The sequence below is a fragment of the Corvus hawaiiensis genome, chromosome 26 (genome assembly GCF_020740725.1).
Source record: "Corvus hawaiiensis isolate bCorHaw1 chromosome 26, bCorHaw1.pri.cur, whole genome shotgun sequence".
Taxonomy (NCBI): Eukaryota; Metazoa; Chordata; class Aves; order Passeriformes; family Corvidae; genus Corvus; species Corvus hawaiiensis.
Window position 1 is genome coordinate 38,355,257 of NC_063238.1, and position 23,293 is coordinate 38,378,549.

Consider the following 23,293-nt stretch of genomic DNA (forward strand, 5'->3'; position numbering starts at 1 on the left):
CAGTAATGACCTGGACTCAGACCTGGATACAGAGTTTAGATGAAGTTGCAAGGAGAGTCTTGACAACAGACTTGCTTTTCAGTTTCTTGGTAAAGTATTGGTACAAATTTAATACAAGCCAGCTGTGCTATAGAAGTGGGGCTTCTGGTTTAGATCAGAATCCAGAAACACAGAGTTGTGATAAGAAGTTAATAACAAAGGACAGATTAATTGTACTGTAGAAATGTTTTGACTAGCACTTGTTCAGATTCTGAGCAAGTGTTTTGTCAGTACTTTCTTAACCTGGACTAATTCATCCATCCCTTTCTGGAAAATTCAATGTATTGTGTCATTCAGCATAAGGTAACAGAAGTGTTTTCCATGATCCATGTAATAACCATCCACGTTTTCACCAGATTATCTTGCCTTTCACACAGCAAAAATGTGCATTCCCAAGGTGCCAGATGTTTACACCACCGAGTAGGTGAAATGTAGTAGAAAAGGATGTCATTTTGATGACTCTCTTTATAGCATATTCCTACCAGTGCTCATTTGAGAATCTGGGATGACAGAAGTAAATAATGCTTAGTACTCCTATAGCACAGAACATGTTCAAAATTAAATTTTAGTAGGAGTATGTTTAGAGATCTCTGAAAAAGTAAACATGTACCAAAGGGAGAAAGTTAAACCATGAGTATGACAAAACCATGTCAAACCAAGAAGTGTTCCCTGGGGAGTGACTCTTTCTCATCTAGAAAAAAAACAAAAAAATGTTTCCGTGCGTAGGTAAAATTAGATGCCTAAATGGACTCCAGGGAAATTATTGTGAGGGAAAAGGTAATTGTTTAATTTCTCACTACAGATCAAACTTAACTTCTAACTTGGGTAAGTATTGAAATTCAAGAGAGACCTTGGAAAAATTTAATAGTTATTATACTTATCTGTGAAAACTAAGGTACTTGCAATCCAACCTGACATTACAGAGATGTTGAGATACTACAGAGAGGTGGAAGTAGTTATTTCCTCCTGATATTTCAGAACAGACTGAGATTTCAGATTAGAGGTAGCTTGGTCTGAAGGCCAGATTCGTAAGAGCTCTAGCATTGTAGTTTTGAGGAAATACAGACAGTATTTGAGCCAAAGTTGTATGTCACTTAAAGTAAAAATTCAAGAAAAAAACCCCATGCCATCAATATTTTGGCTGTTTAAATGTGTTAATATTGTACCACAGTAAAGTTAATTTACTTGTGTTCCCCAACCTACTCCTCCTGGCATAAGATATTGGATGCCAGACACAAAGCTTTTGTCCCCACGCCATGCAGAGCAAAACTCCAGTGTATGACCTACCAACATAGAGAAAAATGAGTTGTAAACGAGTGGAATTAAACACAACATGTTAAATATACATTTTGGAACATAAGGGATGAAAAGATAAATATTAGAAGTCATCCCAATAATAGCAATACATAAAATATCTGATGATTCTCCGAGTATTTTTAGAAAGCAGTGCATTGCTGCGGTATGCAACTGAAATATCACCCAGTGAGACTTCAGCATAATTAAGCAATGATTAATCAATACTTAACTAAAGAAATTAAGCTCAGGAGAAACAATTAATTGAAGTTAAGTGAACTCTGACAGCTCATATTAAACTAAGGCTCTAATTAACAAAAGCATTGTGCATCCTCTAAATGGAGGGATGAGCAGGCTTCAGGTGCTAAGGATGGGGTGAGTGTTACTCTGCAGATTTCTCGATGATGAGGAGTCACTGATGGAGAGCTTAATTTCAAGGCTTTGAAAAGCGAAGGTGACTTTTCTTTGGGTGCCCACAATGCTGCTTGGTGACTTGACTCTGTTCTGGCAGTTCAGGTGGCTCTCTGGAGGAACAAATGTAGTCTCCTGCTAGGGTTTGCAGCGTAGCCCCATGTCCTTCTTATAATTTAAGACCAAGCTGCTGGACAAGGCGGGGGGGGAACTGCTGTAATGTCTGTGACATTGCCAAACTCCACAGAGCCATGGGGCTTTGGCCCTTCACATCACTTGGAGCTCCACAGCACAATTTCCTGCAGGAGTTGTGGCTGTGGAAAACCGCAGCAGGAGCAGCTGTCCCCAAAGGGCTGCAGCCCAGGGAAGGGCTGGGACAGGGAGATGGGGGAGGAACAGTTTGGGGGACCTGGGAGAGCCCAACTGTGACAGAACTTTCTCCTTCTCATGTCTCTCTCCTCTCTGTCCTTGTGTTTTTTTATATTCCCCCCCAAAGTAACTTTCACTTCTAGTGTTGGTGAATGCCATCATCTACGGACACATTTTATAAACTCTTGTGCATGTGAGAGTGTCTCAGTATCTTTTCTGCAAAGCTTTCTCATGAAACCACAGAGTCAGGATATCTGATCTAATGCTTTTGAAAAGATTGATTTATTACCTGGAGAACAAGCCTGGTGGAGGGAAGGAGAAGAATACAGGGAAGAGGTCTAAATTACCATTGTTGGCTCTCAGGAAAGGAAATGGACACTGGTTCTATTTACAGTAGCCAAGCCATGTCCAACAAACCCAGACTGATGATGAGTAAGGGTCAAGAATGGGGGTTAGAGCCTAATCTCAGCCCCAGCCCACCTGAGGGAACTATCCCTCTAGAGAGCAGGGCCTTTCCTTGCTTGTTTTTAGAGGCACTGGAGAATGGCACAAGTATGAGATGAGGGGGGAAAAAAAGAGATATGATTGGATAGTGGCTTAATTGCTCTGTTAATTGCTTTTCCTCTGGTGCTCCCATCCCTGCAGAGAAAGTGCCTGAGGGTTATCTCAGCTGTGTGAGTTCCCCTCAGTGATGAGCAATTATCTCCCAGGCAGAGACTACCAAATGTGGCTGTCACAAGATAGCTCCATTCAAAATGATGGATGGGCACCAACGAAGACAAACTTCATTCCCAGAACTCAAATCAGGAGCTGGCATAGCCTCATCTGTGTGGGTTTGGCCTGACTTTGCAACAGCATGAATGTCAAGACATACCTCACCAAAGGTTCAGGTCCTGAGTCCAACTCCACAGCTGGAGCCCATCTGAAAACCCTTGTTGGACATTTACAGGTCTGATTTTCCTTTTGTTGAGGCCTCTAAAGGATTGGTGTGGCCATGGAAGTGTTCTGGGTGCTCTGTGTGGAGGAGGCAGCATTGACCAAACCTGAGCTAATCTGATCCAGCGAGTCCCATGCTCCAGGGGGATGAAGGAGCATTTGGAGTCAGGATACACAGGGCTGATGGAGGTAAGGTAGTGTTCTGCTGCTTTGAAGCCACAAAGGTGAAAGAGCAAGCTGAGAACTTGCACTGGTTCTTCTCTTTAAGCAGCTCTACAGCAATACAACAGAGCTCCAGGTGTGCCACAGTCCCCATTTGTAGGGGGACCTGTGCTGTGGAGGAAGGAAGAGATTTACTCTGCAGGAAATTCCAAATCCTAATGGGACAGAGAAAGAAAGCAAAGAAAAACAACACACACCCCCAAAAATGCAAAAGCAAAGTGACCTGCCTGTGGCCACTCAGTAAGGCAGTAGCAGTGTGAGGCAGTACAGCCTGTGCTGTTCCCATTAAAGCCTTTCCAGTAAGAGAGCCTGACCTGGCACTCGTGTGGGTGAGTGTTCCCAAGCAGCTCTATAAATGTGCATTATTGCTGTGTTCCTGCCTGCCATATTTCCTCTTCTTTATTCACCAAGTGGTGGGAGCTGTCTCTGGCTCATCAATTAAACCCAAGAGTGATGATTTCCAAAGGTATTGCTACTTAGCGAAAGAAATTCATCCTTAGGCTAAAGGACAAAGTGCAAGGCCTAAGTGTTATTTAAATGGCCCATAAAATACGTGCTGGCTCTTTAGCTGGAATGAAAATCACCCTTAGCTAACATAGGAAATATCCTGCTTTCCTCTGCCTTCCCCAGTCTTTTCATGATGATGAATCTCTTTCCTCTTGCTCCCCATTATTTCTGTAAATGAGAATATGCTGTAACATTGCTGAGGTTGGGCTAATTAAATCATCTCTTTCTTATCTCATTGATCTGCATTTTAAAGCTGAGCTGATTAAGGATGAGAGACTATATTTGATTAGAAATATGTTTTTGCCAGTTAGTTACATCAAAGGGTAGATTAGAGGAGAGCAGAGGAGCTGAACTCACATGGCTACTGTTTCTCCTGGATGTTGAAAGGAAAGAGAAATAACATGAAATAAAAAACAAACTCCAAGATGCATTTCTTACCCATATTTTTTTTCCACAGCAAATGATAATACCTTTGTTTTATTGTCTGGAAAAAAATTAATAATAGATAAGTGAAATTATGATACAGAGAAAATATTTCTATAAGCTGTGCAATGCTACGGATGGTGCCTTACCAAACATCCAGCAGAAATCTCGCTAAAACTGCAATCCCCTCCTGATTTTATGGTGGCATCAGCAGAGTCATTCAGCACCCAGGACCAAATGCTTACCTGGGCTGGCAGCCAGAGCAAAGGCTCAGAGCAGGGCCCCTGGCTGGTCCTCTGCCTGGGCAAACTGCACAGCTCCTGTGCAGTTTTTGTGGCATCCCCAACCACCCTGTCTGTATATATTATTAAAGAAAATATGTGTGGTGTGGCTACTAGACAAAGTCTGTTTTTAGGTCCTTCAGTAAGCAAAAATTTTTGATGGCTCCAAGGATGCCTCATCCTCAGAAAGGGCTTTCTCAGGGAAGGGGGAGTTAGGAAAAAGGATAGGAGGCAGAAGTTTAATTTTCCTTTCTCTTTGAATTTTCCAAGAAGACTCAGTGCCATATTTAGCACCACAAATTTGAAGATGGCAAGGAAACCAGCTCATGTGGCCTCCTCTATTGGGCCACCATGCAGCCATCAGAACAGCTTCTAATTTCCCCTCAGTCGGGTTGGGACTGACACAGTGACTTTATTCTTGTGTGCCACTGCTGAACCATACAAGGAAATGCAGCAGAGCCTCTTCGACCTCCCTCCTCCAGAGGACTCCAGACGGGGCTGTGCTGCTCTTCTCAGGGTGATTGCAGGGAGGATGCTCCTCTCTGTCACCTTGGTGCCTGTACAGAGTCACCCACACTGCTCAGCTGCTCCTCTTCACTCCTTCATCCCAGGCTTCCCCCATGGTCCCAGCCTGAACTGCAAAGGTAACCAGTGCAAGCACTTTGCTGCATTCATTGCCCACAGCCATCCTGCTGATGGCCCACGCTGTCAGGGGCTTAAACAGCTCCTGTGGAAGAGCCTGCTGTAAGTGGGTGTCAGGCCACAACATTCATCACTTGGCTCTGGGGTCAAGCAATCAGAACAGGAGTTAGAGACAGCAGAGAGAATCCCAGAGATCTGGCATGTTCACTTGGAAAGGCAGCACAGCTGCAACGAAGCATGGGCTAGGAGAAGGGAAACAGGAGTTTTACCCCTGGAGTGACACTGTGCAATATTATGCTTTATTAGTGACATGTAAGAGATAAGTAGGAAGGAGCAGAAGATGAAAGAAAATTTTAATTTCCTTTTCTTAAAGAAAGGGTGCATAGTTAGTAATAAGACACAGACAACAACCGTTACCATTGTCCCTATATCAGCCCAGTGGACTTTTCTGAATACCAGCACCACTAGAAATGAGTTCCTCTCTCTAGCTGCACTCCTTTCCTCTGCCTTTTCGTTTGAAATGCTCTTTTGAGGGGATTGCATGTAGGAACTCAAGCAAATTTCATACTTTCTACTCAAATGCAGTAATAGGTGAGGATGACAGGCTACTTGCAGGAAGATATTTATTAAAAAACACATCCCAGACATCAAGACCTGAATGTACAGAAACAGCTTTAGATCTCGTCCTTAAAATGTGATCAGAAGCCATCAAAAATTAATCTGTACATAAATTTAACAACCAAACAAAAATACAGAGTGAGAAGAATGGTCAGCTCATCTAGCATGGGATTTCTGAAATGTCTGAACTGTAGAGGAACAAAACTAACTGTTATCAATTCATGGCTTATTTTTAATTTGTGTCACAAGTGAGGTGGTGCAAAAGCTTATTTATTTATTATGAAGAAATACAGATATTTATCCTTAAATGAGAATTAAGGAAACTTCCTGCAAAAGATTAATCACAGCATGCCACAATGAGATTTAATAAACATGAGATGCATGTAGGAATTATTTTTCTATTTTTGTAGTGGCTGTATTTGCTTGTATTACTGCTCAGAGAGATAATAGCAGCTCTAGTGGCATTACTATTGAAATCCATGAAATTTCCCTTGAATTAAAAGAATCCTTTAAGGAACAGCAAGGATGAGGAAGGTGACTCCAAAGCTAGTGAGTCTTCTTCCAGAAGATTGATTACTGTAAATGGGAGTTTAAGTTAAAAGGGACTGAATATGCCTAGTCCTTCAAACAGTTGGACTTCATGCATTTCATTTTAGTTTTATGCGTTAGGCAATGGGATTTACAAGGAAAGTGGTCAGGATGCAGGTTTCAGAATTTACCCTTAAATGTGAATTTACCTGCTTCATGTGCAGTGACCAAGACTGCATTTCTGGAGAGCCATCCACCACTGGAGGTTCATCAGTTAAAGTATTTATTAAAATCCCAATTCATATTTGAATACAATTTCCGGTCACCTTGTTATGTGCCAATTCCCCACAAAATTTAATTGATAATTAAATAATTATTCACTCCCATTACTATGTGACAGCAGAATTGATCCTGTTTAATATCTCCATAAATTTCTCTTAAATAGATGAATGCAGAAGCCCAAAACAATGGCCTCCATTAAACCCAAATTAAAGGCTTATTTATGATATTCAGTTTTTCTATTTTTCCAAACAGGAGCTTAATTTCTAGTACCTTCTGAGCTAATTTTTCTTTTAAAAGATCTGTTTCAAGAACATTCATACTTCAATTCATTACTTTCCTCTATGAGGCAATAAGAAGATGCCTGTGTAAGAGACACTGCAATGATAAAAATAACAATGTCTGAGTAATACTGGGGGTGGTGTTGCCAGTGTGTATAGAGGAGGCATTTGAATAAAACTGTGTTGCCAAGTTTGCAGGTTTTTTATTACAGTGACTAATAGAAATAGTTGTTCTCCTGAATTCAATGTTGTTATTTTGTCTAGGTTTACAAAGCTTGTTCAACAGGAGCTGTGTACACATATTTGTGTGTAAGTGAGGAGGCTACTGGCTGATTCCTGTTCTTAAATGTGACTGAACAAAGTGTAGAATTTCTAAGGAACTTTTGTTTTTTTCTATCTCATCTATAAGAAAGCTCAAAAGTATCAATTGTTTTAAAAATATCAAGCAATTGTATTAGAGAGGCCAATACTGTCCTTCTGTGTGTAATATGGGATTCCTGTCCCAAGTCTCCCCTCTAGCTAGATGACAGGCAGAAACAGTACGGGAAACTCGCAACAGATTGAGCCCTTTTCAGCCCAAAACTGTCTACAGAATAGTGCTCAGCAGCAGCAATTTGTTTATTTGAAGGCAGGTCCCTTGCAGAAGCATGGGCTCGAGCAGAGTGGAATTTTTTCTCTTAGAGCCTTTCCTTGGGTCTTGGTTTCACCACATCATGCAATCCAGAGGGGTGATTGTGTCTTTGACAAGGTCTGTGCAGAGACAAGTATTTCACAGAGAAGCTGAGACTTCATACCATCCCTGGCTGCTGGGCAGACACGTCCATGTGCCCACACGTCTGTGTTTGCAGCAAATTTCACCTGGATGAATGCAATCATCTTCAGGATGGAGATGTCAGTCAAAAGCTTGGGAAATGGAGGCAACGCTGCCCTGGCTCCAAAAGTCTCACTGATCAATGTGAAAGGGATCTAACTTGGGGAACTTGTAATCTTTGCCTTGAATAAGGCTCTTGTTAGAAGAATTGCTCATACTTGGGTGAGCTGATTGAGCTGGTCTGAGACAGAAAGTAAAGAGTGATATCTCAGAGCCTCCCTCAAGGCTACAGAATGAACGAGCTGTGGTAGCCAGCAAAGAAGAAACTGTCACGCATGTTCCCCTAATCTGAAACCCCTCCTGAATGTTCACCTCAGGGAAAACATCTGTAAGGAACAGCTGGTAGTGGCAAAGGGTTATGGGAAGCTGGAACTTGCAGTTCAATCCTTTAGCATATCTAACTGTTAAATTGATTTCAAAAGAGAAGGAATGTTTAATATGTCTAATTGAAGCAGGAGAAGGTGTTTTCAGTTTAGAAGAGCTTTCTTAAAGGGTTCATGAAGTCTAAAATTAATACTCATCTTTTTAAATGTATGGTCTCATTACTACCAACTCTTCCATAGCTGAAAAATCATACATTTTACGTTTTCTGGGATAACATACAGCACAACATTTTGTGGCTGCTTTAACTAGCTTAGAAACTCATATTGCAAAAAAAACCCCAAAACAAACCTTGTCTGCAGACCGGATAAAATAAGCCATAAATCCAGAGTGAAAACATTTAAATGGCAGGCAAAGCCCACTGTAAAAAACCTCCATGGGAATAAAAGAAAAGTCTTTGAACTCCTGTGAGTGATAACAGGTTTAAAATCTTAATGCCAATACCCTGCCTAGTAGAGCAACAGACTTTGAAAGCATAGGTCAGTGTTCCAGCTGTCTGACATTGTGTGTCCAGCCAATTCTTGTCCTTTATTTCCCTGGTGCTGTAAAGATGATGAGGGACAGAAGCTGATTGAAGACTGTAGCGCCCAATTTTTCAAAGACCAAGTGTTATTTAATGTTTAGCTGGAAATCTGTATGTGGATTTAAGTCTGGGCCAACACTTTAATTATTACTCTGGCTGTTATGTTTCTCCAGAAAGAAGTCAATCCAAGGGTTGTGTTAGACTCTGAAGGCACTTAGGGTAGCTTCAGAACAGATTTTGTTTATCATTGTAGTTATAACAAGTGGTTTTGGGTTTTTTCCCCCACTCTGTTGGGCTATCTAAAGTGTGACAAGGGATATTACTTAACAACAGCTGGAGGCCTTTGAGGAAGCAAAGACTGACTGATTAGGCTTAACTTGTCATTTTCTGATGAATTCTTTTGAACAAAAAGTAACTCAGGCATGTGGTTAATGATAGTTTTGAAGGACACAAAGAGAAACTATGAGTAAAGTTAGAAATTTATTAGCATTATAGATTAAAAAAATAGGAGATTGGAAATCAGCTGGAAAAGTAAGTAGAGGGTGCTTTAAAAATAATGCAAATGACATAAAATAAACCATAGTTGCTTTGCTTTTTATAAGGCATCTTTAGATGTACTGTTGTGAAAAAACCTGCTTCAGCTTGTTTAGAAAGTAGTAAAATCAGGTGTGAAATGAGTTTTGTAGTCTATGAAAATCTGAGGTTCCAACAATTGACCTTTGCTAAGACAAAATTAGCAAAGTGTAAAATTTCAAACAAAAAATACAGGGGAAAAAACCAGACCAAAATAGAATTTCCATCTGACTTAGGAAGTCTAGGTTACAAATACCAGCTTTATTTTTAGGAGAAGGACTGGGACTCCCCAGATCAGAGCAATTACTTCTACTATATTCTTGAATGAAACCTGAATGTTGCCATCACAGGCTTTTGTTTTTGACTAATTGTCATTTTCCAGTGAAACACAGTTTTGGCTGTTGCCTGTGTTGAGTCTGAGGGTGGCAGGGGGTGTGAGTGATGGTGACACTCCATGCCCACAGTAACCCCCGTGAGGATGCTGCCAGAGGGTAGTACTGTCGTGGTTTGAACCTCCTACATGTACAAACTAACTAACATCTGGTCACACAGGGGTGGCAGGTGTGATCAGTTCAAAGCAGGTGGAAATACCACACAGAGAAATCTAAATGACCATAAGTGTTGGAGAAGCAGCAGTGGGATGAAGTTCAACCATTCAAAATGTAAACTCACCTAATAAGGAATTCTGCAATGGCTGGGGACATGACTTGATGGGAGAAAGAGGACATAGACAGGGCAGCTGATGACAGAAAAATCATGAATCAAACATAAGTCTGTATTGTGTCAGGGAAGACATTGTCATTAGGGGAGAGTGAAGAATTTAATAGCCCAATACTAGACACTTTGAAAACTCACCTGGAATACTGACTGCCATGCTAGTTAAAGTTCTGCAAGAGTAATGCACTCAGACTGGGGGAGATTCAGTAAAAAACTATTAGTTATGATAAGGAAAGCCATAAAGAATCAGACTAAAGGCATTTGCAGTGCAATAGAGTGTTTCTGATGGTGACCAAGAGTTAAAGTTAACAAAGAGTGCAAGATAGTATAAGCATGTGTAATAGTTCCTCAAGACACTGTCAGTCTTCAGCAAATTTCAATTTAAAAGCTTCCTGAGCAAGAGGCATTATCTTTACTTTTACTTTCTTCCAACAACTCTTTCCTCTGCTGCATTTCCTCCCATACCTTCTTCTACCCACTTTGCTTTCAGCTTGCTTTCAGCATGTCTGCAGCAGCAGGGGATTTCTGCAGACACAAGATGTAAGAGAAACATCAGCTTTTGCTTCTTTGGAAACAGATCCTTTTTAATTCCTCTAACATTGCTAATTCTTATTTTTAAGAAGACAATAAGCAATCATTTCTTGTTCACTGCTTTCTCCCTAAAAGTGATCTGGGAAATGGAAGTGCCTGTCTTACACCAAGACAGCTTGGATTATTAATTTTAACACAATTAAGGATGAGGGAGCATGACTGAGATCCATAAACGGGCACTGGGCTACATAGCAGTGAAGAGCAAGAGCAGTTTCAGCTTAAGAAAAATTTTGTCCAAAGAACAAAAGAATATTGGGAATGAATAAATTCAAGTTGAAAAGTAGAAGAAAGGTTTTAGCCATGAAGATAGTGAGACTCTGGGATACTCTACTGGTCATGGGTTGGCTTTGACTGAGCTATATTTGTACAAATAGATCTATTAATTTAAAAGAAAACACCTTCATTTTTTCCTTGAAGCTTAGGAGATCAGTTGCATCAGGCATGTTAAATTTTCACAAATGGAAATGGTTTGGTTAGCATCACTTCAGGTTGCCTTTGAGTCTCTTGTCTGAATAGTCATGACCCATTTAGAGAAGGATGAAGCATGGCCTTCTAGTCATGTTTGCAGAGGTACTTGCATGAATGACCCAGATGCTTTAATCACTCAGACATCTCCCTTCTTGGAGGGGATGGAGAGAATCCTGAGTGATTTAAAGATAGAGCATACATTTAATTAATGAAAAATGTCATATAGCACAATGGCAGAGGAGCCCACCTGATGAGTTGGGAAGGCTTTTCCCATTTTCTGCCCTAATTTTGGGAATGAATAGTTTTAAGAACCTGCTCAACTCTTGTCACTGCAGGACCATAACACTACACCTCCCTTCATAATGTTTTATCCCCTCCAAAACCTCCTCTGATGGAGCTTTGTTCCAACACTTCCCCCAGAGGACTTTGCTCTCCTGTCTAATGAATTTCACAGTTAGGAAGCTTTCTCTGATGCTTTGTCCCTCACAGCCAGATAAGAATGGATAAAGAGCTGCCTTCAGATGTCAGAGATGAAGAGTTCTTATGTGCACGGGAACAGTCCCAAAAGGAGTGAGACGAAGGACTACTGCAAATATCAGCAGTGTGGTTACCTTTGCTCACCTTATATAGCAGGGATCTAGCAGGAAATGCAAAGGTGTGAATTTCAGCACTTGTGAAAATGCCAGATTTACAGCCTTAAATAGCAAAGTCTTCTGCCTCTCCACAAAACAAATATAGCAGGATGTCCACTGTGAGAGTTTTCTCACAAGTAGGCATCAGCCCAAGGGTGAGAAATGGTAAATAGGCACCCAAGGTGGGGAAGAAGTGGTCTTTCGTCCTCTGAGTGACAGAAATTGAAGCAGGGCCACCGGTTTTTGCACTGTTGATGTTTGACACGGATCAAATGAAAACACTTGCTTGTTATGAATATGGGTTCATTTTAACTTGGCAACGGAAGATTTCTTTTCCAACAACCAGCCACTGAAATCGCCCTGTGACCTGCCAGTGGATTTAAAAACAATGTCATGGAAGGTGATTTGGGCTGAGATGTCATCTATAAAATATTTATTATAATGAGATATATGGGTTTCAGTCACCTAGTACATCCTGCAGTAGCTGCTAGATGGGTTAAAGACCAAATTACTCAATCTTAATGTCATACACAGCTCTTGCACAGTATTTTTATTGCTAATTACTTGGTGGCATTATATTCACATAAAATAAGACCAATACGGACATGGCTGTTTGGGCAGCCAGGTTGGACCTTTCCTGTGTAGCTCTTTACCTTGTCAGTGGAGGTGAATCACTAGTTGAAGCAAGATCCAAAATGAAGCTGGAGTGCTTAATTACCCTTGAAAAATAGAAAGGTCAAAATAGGACAGGAACGACAAAGCCAATTGAGCATCTGGACAGCGTCCAAGCTTCAGTCCTCACTGTCATCTCCTTGTTCCTTTTTTTTGGAGGAGTCTACATTTAAGTGAAGTTGTAAAAAGATATTTATGCTGTATTCTCTATCTCTTTCTCTCTTTTTCTCCTTTTTCCCCTTTCTTTTCCTTCTCCCCCTCTTCCTACTTTCTTCTGCCTTCTCCCTCTTCTCCTTCCTCCCCTCTCTTGCTGTCTTCTTTCTTACATGGGGGATAAGGATCAGGCCCAGTGAGGGGATCCAGGATGACACACAGCCTGAGATATCCACGGGCTAGCACTGAGCTGGTCCCTGGACCCGGCAGCCAGACCCCCAGTGTGTTGGGGCTCTTGTGGCCCTGGCACATATTCCTCACACAGATTTTATCTATGGACACACACACGTAGGATCTGTACATCAAAACACTTTGCATATGCGCATCTGGTGCATAAATATGCAGACAGAGGCACACTGATAGAATCAATTAAAAGCTCTCTCTGCAGCACTCAAGTTTTGCTGATCGTTAATCACAGATGTCTGCTATCTTTTTATCTCAAGTCAAAGATTCTCTGTCTCCTTTACAGCGATCAATACACTGGGGTCGCCTCACAAAGTCCACGGATTTTTGTTTGAAAGACCTGACAGGACAATAACCATATGATCCTGACCCATGTAAGAGGCTTTGGGTGACGCACATGTAAGACTGCTTGTATTATATCTATAATTCATTTGCAGCTCGGTCTCTTGGGGGAGCGGGGGAATCATGGCAGCTGTTTAACAACCCACAGTCACAACTGAAAGTCAGAGGAGCCTCAATTCAGCCGAAACATTATGTAAAGATTGTGCTCACTGGGCCAGGGAACCTGAACTAACATGTCTATTCGTGTGAGGAGTTTTGGGGGATTTCTTAATGACTGTAAGATCCTTGATTTTATGGCTCAGTCAGAAGTACAATAGCCATAATTACATATTGTAGTGATAATATTCTTACAACTACAAAGTTTTAAGGATGTGTGAAATGAAAAGTTACTGTAAAGAAGTAATACCATTTATTAGACCAACAGAGAGTGAGTGTCCATGCACATAGTCCTTTCTACATTTCTCAAGCAGAGAAAATAGATGAGAAACTAGGTAGGGCAAGGTGTAACTGCTCTCAGTTTAGCAGTATCACATTAATTGTTTCAGACAAAATGGCTGATGAAAATTGTGTCCTGGGAGGCCCCATGGGACAGAGACGGATGGATTATTACTGCCCCAGTAATCATGTGGGAAGCAGGATAAGGTACACGTGGAAAATGACCAGTGCTGGACCAAGTCTAGCACGTCACAGCATCACGGAATGGTTTGTGTTGGAAGGGACCTTAAAGATTGTTCCAAGCCCTCTGATATGGGCAGGGACACCTTCCACTAGACCAGGTTGTTTCGACCCCATCCAACCTGGCCTTGAGCAATTCAAGGGATGTGGCAGCCACAGCTTCTCTGGGCAGTCAATGGGCATAGCTGACCGTGCCTGGACTGCAAAGTAAACTGCTTTGGCAGTGGTATAAACTTCTGCATTTCACCTTTTTGTTGGTCTGGTTCTGCACTTAGCTGATGCACCAAAACCCACTGAAAACCTGCAAAGCAGATTAAATGCCTCTATTCAAAGAGGGAGAAAATGAAACACTAAAGCTCAGCCCCCTGTAGCAGCCATGAAGATGTGGGAAAGAACAGAGAGCAACACAGAGCACGTTTCTAAGTAGCTGCAGAAGTACCACAAGCTCGCAGATCTCAGATGCTGTATTTGGATTTTTTTATTCTCACAGAGGAAGTAGTAAACCTAAAAAATATAACACATGTGAATTAAGTTGTGAAAGAGCTTTCACAGGGGAAGAGATGACCCAGGCCATCAATCACCATCTTGGGAAAGAGGTGTTTGCAGGGGTGGTGAGAGAGAAGATGAATGGGGATGGGTGGGCTAGATGGACCTCTGGCCTTGGGCACCAGGGCTGTTTGGATGGTCTTACTGACCACACTGAACACTGCTCTACTCTGGTTCTTTCTGGTTCATAGCCATGAACCCCAGAGCAGAATCAGGGCAACTTTGCTTCCTGGTACTTGTCTGAGCTCTGCCTTGAGTCCTTTATGAGTTTTCCACCTGCCTTTGCTCGACTCCAGGGAAACCAATTGCTCTCTGCCAGCTTTTGTCAACAGCATGTGCAAGGACAATGTTTGCAAGACAAAATAACTGGTGTTAAGATTTCTCTGTAAAGAAGAAGAGGTTGCTTTATTAAAAGGTCAGTTCTGCATCTAAGAGGTTAATAAGTATTCGCTGAGACTCATCAATGTCAAGACTAAAACCAAACAGGAAAATGGCAATCTCTTTCTCTTTTGTAAAGGAACTTGTTGAAATAACTGCCTAAGTCTGCCCTCTGTTTACTAAAACAGCTTTGGAAATCTCTAAATCCATTTATCCTGAGGATTATCATCATCTGGTTTCCAGACAACATTCTTATTTCCTCCAGTGAGGTTTTCTGATACCTTAGGCCATTAGCTGTGGTATTGATCTTTCCTTAATACGTGAGAATTCCTACAGCAAAGGCAGCTCTGCATCTAAAAAACCCCAAGCCAAACCTGTTTTTATCTGAATAGCCAGAACAACATTTTGTGAGAGACAAAATTTAACATTCTGTAGCTTTTGTTTATAATAAATGTATCAGGACAGGCACTAACTACATCCTTCACAGAATAGACTGAGCCTGTTATCAGCCACTTGGGGAAATTCAGTTCCAGAAACAAAAGCCTGTTACATGCCAGTCCTTCAGCTCCTAGTCCTATGGCTCAGCCCTGGGGAAAGAGGTAACAGGCAGTGCTTGGGAGTGCAGCCTCTGAGATTTTGCCTGGCTCTTCCTACCCCCAAATCCACCCCCCCCCGACAAATCCTATGCATCATTCCATAGAAAAGTAGTAACCAAGACCCTTATTACTCATCCTAAATCATCTGACAGGGATTGTCAGGATGGAGCCTCTGTAATAGAAATGGAGGGAAGAAACCTTAAGCAAAAGTCTGATAAAAGAAATCACCACACCTTTACTTATTTTTTTCCTGCTTTAGAGGCCTGTTTCCCTCTTTGTCTCCCACTTACTAGGCAATGTTGGAATCTGACAGTTACTCCTCTATTTAAGGAAGACAATCCAGTAACCTTGGGAAGAGGGAGATGAAGGCAGCTGGGAAAGGAGGTGAGAGCATTTGGACCATTTGGACAGGAGGGAATCTATTGCTACTTCTAAACAAATGGGAGCTTGTTGAAAAGCTTAAGTTACTCAGAAAAAGTTTTATCTGTAGCTGTAATCCATAAGGCAGAGAACATAAATTCATTCACCTTAACTATTAGGACAAACTTGTTTTCCCAATAGTTCAGCCAGAATCTGCGTATAGACAACTCTTGTGCTCCCCACCTCCAGTACCATGACTTCCAGCAAGTCTCTCTCTCTGTTAAACACAGGAGTCATGCAGCCCTATACAGAGTTCATGGGAGGAGAGAGGTTCCCCCAAACACTACAAAAAAAGATTGACTAAAAATGCCTGACATGGAATAGGAAAAAGATTGCTAGAATTTGCTTCTTGCCACTTTGGACTTCTTTTGGTGCTTGAAGCATAATTTTCAACAGTTACAGAGAAGTGTGATTTAAAATTTCTTCTTCAGAAGAGCCCTTCAATGTATGAAAGTCTTCATTAACACCTAGGAGCAGTCATTATGGTCAAAAAATTCAAATTTGGGTGCCTTAACTAAGAGTAAGTATATACTTTATCAATTTTTCAGTATGTCTGAGCACCTGCAGATAACATTCAAGATGAGTTAATTACAGGATCCTAAATATGGATTAAAGAATTAGTTTTAGACATCAAATTGTGAAAAGTTTAGCTTATGTAACTTACCAGGGCCACTTGGAAAGTTGTTGGATTTAGATGTAGAATCACAAATCTTCTTAAACAGGAGGAAGGATGCAGCAAAGGATCCAGGTTTGTCTTCCTTGTTTGCCACAAACTGCTTCTTCCCCAAACCCAACAGGGAATTAAAAACCATAGGACTTAGGGTTCTTTTTCTGAAGTTTCTTTCTTAATTGTATTAGCAGATAGGAGTGATCCTGCAGTATAACAAAACAAACCAAAACTCTGACAAACCAACAAACAAATCCTCAAACAAAACTGTCATTTTAGGCCATAGACAGATGCTCAGTGTGCAGCCACCTCTGCCAGCTGAGGATATTATCATGTTCAGCTGCTATTTTGCAGCTCTGAATTTGTATCTCTTTCCCTTTTCCCTTTCTGCAAGCATTTCAGCTCTTCTGGCAAAACGAGTCCTGTGAACACTCCCTAACTCAAACAGTAAAAATAGGTGATTAGAGTTATTTCAGCTAGTTGTGGTTGAAGAGGATAGGTGTAACAGTGCTGAAATGGGGGTGGAGAACAAGTAATTTTTGGCTACAAACAGTAACAGCTTCAACATAAAGAAGAGAAAATTTGGAAAAGGACACTAGTTTTACAAGCTGAACATACTGAATTCAACCTCACAGCCCTCAAACTAATTACCCTGAGATAAAACAAGTGGATTTTAGCTTTTCTTTAAATAGTGAGGATAATCTGGTAGTGATATAACAGTAAATGTCACAGCAAACGGATTCAGGACTAGAGCTCAGCAAAACAAGCAATGTTCTTTTCCATGCAGTGTTTTTAAACAAATACCTGTGCTTTTCTTTATTAAAAGTTTCTTTTTGTCTTGCCTCTTCTTCTCCCAAATCCTGCCAGTAAAAACTCTGCATTTTCAGAAGTGTATCTAGTTATATGCAATATCAGTCAGGGTCAAAGATCTTCCTTTGCTGTTATTTCGAGCCCGGTTGCCAAACAGGAGCTGCACAAAATGTCAGCCCGCTCGTGGCCTGTGAGGGCTGTGCTCGAGCAGCACTTCAAAGAGGCAGCTCAGGGGGAAATTCGTTCTCAGCTCACTGTGGGGGCCCGTGTGATTCACAGAGCTCCCGCTGGCGCTGGCGACAGCGGCGTGGCCAGAGCTGTGCATGGCTCTGTGTGGGGAATAAGGCTCTAGGATTTCACACAAATTAAGCCTTCCTACTTCAAGCAAAGTTTGGATACCTGTTTGAAATCAAAGTGGCTTGTATCCCCCCTGTTGTGCAAATAACACAATGAGGACACTGGAGTGGCAAATGTGGTCAGTAACGCATTCCCCATCGTACTTACCTGCAGCTGGCATTAAGTGGTCCATGAAAATGTCACAGCAAAACCCCACAAAGTTCTTATAGCAGCCCGGAACAAACATCTTTACACTAGTGCAGTGAAAATCAGAAGACATGGGGTAGAACCATGTTCCTTTTGAAATATATGATTCCATTAAGATAAAATATTTCTAGAAATTAGGTCAGCTAATGAGGATTTCATTTTGGAGAAAACTCATAAAATGCTGGTCATATCAGGGCACATTTTTCTCTCTTTTTGGAACAAAAAATTCTGAAAGGGAAAGTTTATGAAACAAAGAAAAGTGAATTAAAATCATTCATGGCACATAATAAAGATGTTGAAAACAAAATGTTGATCTTCTGTCTCAAATGGAGTTTTTGGATCACCCCATATCAAGGTATTTTGGGGGTGAAAGGAAAATTTACTTTCAGTGAGAGTATCTACATTATATTGTATCAATCTGAAATAAATTTTATAATTGAATTCCCTCAAAGAGGAGAAATATTCCCATAACACAGACCTCTGGTACATGGACATGTGCAGCAGTGCTGTGTCAGCTGCAAAGGAAGAGTTATTTCTGCTGAAGAAATTCTGCATTTCCTTTGGTGCTCCGCTGTGTTTAGGGACCCTGAGCAATGAGAGAAGGTGACTTGAGAAGCTGATGAGGTTATCACTGCCAGTTCCCTTGCCCCCCAGTCTGCCCTACTTTACCCTCATCCCACTCACCAATACCTAAACTACTTTTCAAACAGCACCAGGACCACAGGGCAGAATTTTAAGGAAAGCAGAGTTGGCGGTGAGTTTCCATAAAATGTAATGCTGATGGCTGCAGTGATGAGGAGCCTAATGGATGAGCAGCTCAGATATCTTGCTGTGAAGGGCAAAGTGGCTGCCAGAGGCAGGACTTTGTTGGCATCTTAATTGCCAGACTTCAGAACCTCACATAAAAATGCAAACCCTGATGCTGTCCCTGGCAGTGTCTTGGAGTTGGTCTGATTCACACCAGCCCAGGACACAGTGAAGAAAAGCTTTGAAGAGCAGGGAATGATGGTCTTGTAGGGAACAGGATCAAAATTAGGAACAAGATCTATGAATTAACTGTAATTTTCAATAGCTACAGTAAAAAAGATGAAGCAATAAAAGCAAGTGCCAGCCAAGGAGTTGACTGTGGATCCCATACAACTTCATTAAGAGCAGACTAGGGCTGAAGTTTGCTCAGATGGCAAGAGAGGCAATGTAGAGAAATGGCACTGAGGGCAGTGAATGGAAATTCCCATCTTTTTTAGTAACTTTACACTGCCAACACGTACATCACAAACTTCTCCACACATGGGTTTTCCTGACTATGAAATAGGCAGCAAATCTGAGCCAAGAGTGGCTGCAGCCTTACAGCAGGACCTGAGGCAGGACCTTGCACACATCAGGGAGTAGGGGCTGCCCAAGGTTTGGAGTAGCACAGCTTTTGGAAACCCAGCGTTGGAAGGCAAGGCCAGCTTGTAGACTGCAACTTGCTTAAGGTCATCAACTACAAAATGTTTCTTGACTATTTCTGTAGCTTCCAGGAACTGAAAAAAAAAACCAAAACCAAAAGGATTTCTGCAGCTATACCAGATGCAAGACTAGGTGAGCTTTTGGAAGCAGAAGTTGTCCAGAGAGTGTGTGCATTCTGCATCCCTGGAGGTTTTGAACATTTGACTCAATAAAGCCCCAAACAACCTCTCCTGATTCCAGAGCTGACCCTGCTTTGAGTAGGAATCTGGGTTACGGAACTCCTTAGGTTTTTTCTAGGCTGAATTATCTTATGATCCTCTTTTTATTTTCTAGTACCAATGAAAGCAAAAAAGTACCAAATTATGAGCAAGAGAATTTATGCAGTTACTTACTCCCTTGGTATTGCTAATGAGTGCAGAAACATAAAAGATCCCTCACCCCCCAGAGGATCTTGGAGATGGATCTAAGGAGAGGATGGCTGATATGCAGGGCATGATTCTTCAGGGGTTTAGCAGCATCAGTCCCCACTCAGTGCACCAAAGACCCAAGGCTTTCTGCTGTGCTTTTCACACCCACCCTACACACTCCCTTCTGCCACTGTAACTTTTGCTGTGAGATGCAGTAAAGTCCTCCTTTCACCTCCCTGTCAATATTTATTGTGCATGTGTAATTTGAATATTTTAAGATAATGAAATAAAATTCCTGTCTGCATTCATCAAGCCCAATATATCTGCAGCATAAAATCTGAATAGAGAACAACTTAAAACTACCAGAGGAGACAGTGAAATAGATGAACCTTTGTGTAATTGAATGAATGACTTCTTAGTCACAGCAGTGATGACAGTGGGGAAAAGGGATTGTGACCTCCCAGGTGCCTCAGAAATACCCTTTTCTGGCAATCACACAGCTTTAGGGTTGGCAAACGCCAAAGACTGATCAGCACGCATCTTTGTTTTCATACTACTACATTGAACATCTGGAAACACACTTGGAAAAGTGTCCTTTTAAAGGAACGGTTTTATAAGTGAAGATCATTTTAGGTTCAAGGATTAGAAACGGTCTGCTAGGCTTGAGCTCCAGGAAGTGACTTATGGTTACTGCCTGGAAAATGCAGTTCACCTGAAAATGATTATCTTAAGATTGCTTAAGTATCACTGGCTAATGTGAACAGTCTTGATTAAGGCAGTTTTTAAGAGGTGCATTGCAGGATATAGAGATTTTAAAGACAACTGTTTTCCCAGAGCTGTCCACATATCTTGCACGATCAGTCAGGCCCTCCTTCTCCCTCCAATATTATTTTGATACTGATGAATTCATTTACATAAATTATTAGATATTGAGTGGGGAGACAGAGCGTGAGAAAGAAAGGAAGGGAAGTGTCTCAGGAAATTCCTCTGGGATCACTGGGGGATGCTACCAGGAGGGGGTTGAAAATTGGGACAATTTAAATTAGTCATTGGCAACTGAGACAGTAGAACAATACTCGAGATACACAGAGAAATGTGGAGGGAAAGGAAAAGAAATCTCTGGCTGCAGATACAAAGATGTTCCTGGGCCCACATTAGCAGAGAATTCTCAAGTCCATAAAAGCTCAAAGCACGTAGCAAAATTAAAGAGAAACAAGAGTGAAAGTTTTATTATTATTTTCTTGTAATAGCCAAAACAGGGAAAGGTATCTCACCCACTACAGATCAGAATAAATGAACTCCTATGGGGACGAAGGGAACCATTTTAAACCATTCAATTTGATTGCAGATGTCAACATCTCAAGCGAATTTGTAGTCTAGAGGCTGGAATCTTACTCATGTTCTACAGAAGTGGGAGAGAAGCCAAACACATCAGTGTCACATTGAAACCAGAGCCCTGGGGAAGCAATCCCTCCCAAGAAACTCCCACTGGGTGCTGTACTGTGAATCATGTGTGATTTATACTTGTGCTTTGATTACAGCTAGTTGGGAATTATTTTTAGCTTTCCATTCAGAAATTAAAATTCATCAGAAATGCCTTTTTGTTTGTTTGGTTGGTTTTTTTTCTGCTCCCCTAGAACTTAGATGCTTGAGTGGAGCAGATCCTCAGGTAATATTTCTGAGCAAAACCAGAGAAACACAGAAAGGTCCAGAAAAACAGACAGTAATGACACCAACTGGAAACTAAGTTTAGAGGTAGATCTCAGTTCAGCACTGTAAGCAAGCAAGTGAAAATCTGAACCAAGATCCCTTCTACACCCAGTTTGGCCTGTTGGTTATTCTGGTTAATGCAATATTCTTTTGTGAGGATCTCTGTGGGCAGCTGGCTGATTCTCATGAGGTCATGAAGGGCTCTGAAGGACTTGCAGTGTTGCACACCATCACTTATCCGGAGAGTCTCTTCTAGCCATTTCTCAGCTGGAATCTCTTGTTTTGCTTATATCTGTTTTTGTTCAGTGTTTGACTTCAAACAATGACACATATCCTTCCAAAAATAAAAATAATAAAAATAAAATTAAAAAAAAAAGAAAAAAAAGAAAGAAGGAGATACTTGGGTAATCTAAGTCAACACAGACTCAGTAATTCATGGATTTATAGTTTCTCCCTCCAGCAATTCTTTTCTGAACACCCAAGAGGACATGAGAATTACAAAGTGCCTACAGTCCCTTCCTTGTATTTAGAATCCCTCTAGCAAGGCTCTACATTTGCATTTTTTATCCCTTTCTGTCTGTTGTCTGATTGTGGTTGTAAAAGCGAAGACTGAGGGCTTGTGTTTGACTTCTAACTTCACCTCTGCAGTGTGCAATCAGAAGTGTTTTTCAGGCAGAAAGAACACAGGTAAAGTCTCATGTTTGCCTTTTGTTCCACATGAAAGAACAGCACACATCCAGTTGTTCATCAGCCCTCGTGGCTGTCTGCTTGCTTCTCCCATTACTTGTGCCTCAAACTCTACCTTATTCACTTTCCTGGACTTTAATGTGCCCCTGGTTTCTTTCCCTGCTTAACCCAGGATTGCCAAGGTGGCGATGAGGAGAGTTAGTGGTGGGCATGGTGCTTTCCAGTGATCCTGACTTCTGACCACCTCTATCCTACCTGATTTTGGCGTAACAGAAATGTCACATCTGTACACACATACTCTTAGTTTAGCCCATGAAATATTAAGGGGTTATACAAGAATTAAAATTTATTCTCTGACACAGAAGGTGAGACCAAGACATAAAAGTGGAGTCAGCAACTGTGATCTTGGCAGTGCCATTCTCCTGTGCCCACGCTGGTTTGGCACTGCAGGAGGGCACCACGAGAACTTTGTTTCAGGAAAGAATATGGTTTTGAAGTACAGGTTTGTTCCAAGTCAGAATGAAACCCAACAAAAATATTGATAAGTTCCATGAATGAAAAGTTCAGTGAGAAATTAAATATTTTTTTCAGAACACAACATCTTAGTTCAGACTTTCTGTTTTTAATACACTGCAATTTTTTTTCTTTTGGTCAGGACTAAGCACAGAATAGGAAATGAAAATCCCTTGTTTTCAAATGTCAGAAATGGGACAGACTGACACTGCTGTCACACCTCTCCCCTTCTACACCTCCTCATCCCTTCGCAGATCATCCACATGAAATTTTGGCAAAAATAGATGAGATTTTCCATATGTGAAGTAAGTGACAAAAACACCCACGCCAGGTTCTGATGAAATCCACTGTCATCCCAATCTGACATGACATTGCCAAGCAAGGTGATTGATCTGTAGGGTCTATCTTACAGTGACAACTACAAAGTTGTGAGATCTGGCTACCAACCAGAAAATGTACTGGTAGACTTAAAGCAGTGTGTCAGCAAGTCCTAAAGTTCTGCTTAGACCTGACAGCCTGTTATCAACTAAATCTTTGTATCATTGCTGCTTTGCTTCACGGGGATGGTGTCAGGGTGTGTCTGTGCTGGAGTTTGATGCTTTAGAAAGTTCATGGGCAGAACCACCAGAGTAGCAATTGTGCTGATGGAATGGGTTGCTGTTCCACAGCCAAGCGTCATTTGGGAAAACTGCCACAGTTCTGCACTGCAGAGGTCTGAGTTTGAATATCTGAAGACTCAAAGCCTTTATTTTCTATTACTTTATATGTCCACAAGCACTTTTTAACGCAAAGCATTATCAAAACAACTCTCTATGTGCTTGGTCTTGACACAGGACTGCCATTTTCCCACCAGGGGTTGTCAGAAGTGAGCGTACACAGGCTGTGGAGTGTACGGGC

General features: G+C 41.4%; 1 long non-coding RNA gene across 5 annotated transcripts in view; it reads right to left on the reverse strand.

The window, feature by feature from the left end:
* LOC125317278 overlaps positions 1–16,738 on the reverse strand; it is a 78,624-nt gene extending 61,886 nt beyond the window's left edge. For 3 of the 5 annotated variants that reach the window (XR_007199998.1, XR_007199995.1, XR_007199996.1), the window contains exon 1: positions 16,275–16,738. This is a non-coding gene — a long non-coding RNA (uncharacterized LOC125317278). The remainder of the gene's footprint in view (positions 1–16,274) is intronic. The other 2 variants (XR_007199999.1, XR_007199997.1) reach the window with 1 other exon arrangement.
* Between the last annotated feature and the right edge of the window lie 6,555 nt (positions 16,739–23,293).